The following is a 595-nucleotide window of genomic DNA, read 5'->3' on the forward strand; positions in this document are numbered from 1 at the left end:
TCCTTGGGTCCCATTTTGCATCCCGAAACTTGTGTTTTGGTGCTTGATCCCTATTTTGGGTGCCCACCTTGCACCAAGTGCGCACCCGGGGCAAACCGAGCGCCTTGGTGCACCGGGGCAAGATCGAGCGTGCACCCGAGGCGCCCCGAACATGCACCAAGGTGCACTCGGCCCACATGTGAGCGCAGGTCGTTGCGCCCGAGGTGGTGTGTGGGCACCGCGTTGCAGACGGGACACTGCACGCACACGACGCCCCGTCCAGGTGCACGCACGTAGGCCGGGCCGGGTGCACACCCGACGCCCTAGCAAGGTGCGCGCACCCGGGCAGGGCTCACACTTGGCGAACGGGGCGCACTTCGCGAGGGAGGGTGTGCACCTCGACGGGGGTGGGTGGCCGGGGTGGATTCGCACGTGGGTCGCGGTTTGCTAAGTACACACTGCGACAAGCTCATAACGGGTGCGATCATACCAGCGTTAGTGCACCGGATCCCATCAGAACTCCGCAGTTAAGCGCGCTTGGGCCGGAGTAGTACTGGGATGGGTGACCTCCCGGGAAGTCCCGGTGTTGCACCCTTTCTTAGTTTTTCGCCGGGCG

At 64.4% G+C, this 595-nt stretch overlaps 1 non-coding gene across 1 annotated transcript; it reads left to right on the top strand.

Moving 5' to 3' along the window:
• The first annotated feature begins 455 nt into the window (after positions 1 to 455).
• On the top strand, positions 456 to 574 carry LOC131865791 (5S ribosomal RNA). Its single transcript, XR_009364464.1, has one exon. It is a non-coding gene; the product is annotated as a 5S ribosomal RNA (ribosomal RNA).
• Positions 575 to 595: the final 21 nt, after the last annotated feature.

This window comes from Cryptomeria japonica, unplaced genomic scaffold (genome assembly GCF_030272615.1).
Source record: "Cryptomeria japonica unplaced genomic scaffold, Sugi_1.0 HiC_scaffold_119, whole genome shotgun sequence".
Classification (NCBI taxonomy): Eukaryota; Viridiplantae; Streptophyta; class Pinopsida; order Cupressales; family Cupressaceae; genus Cryptomeria; species Cryptomeria japonica.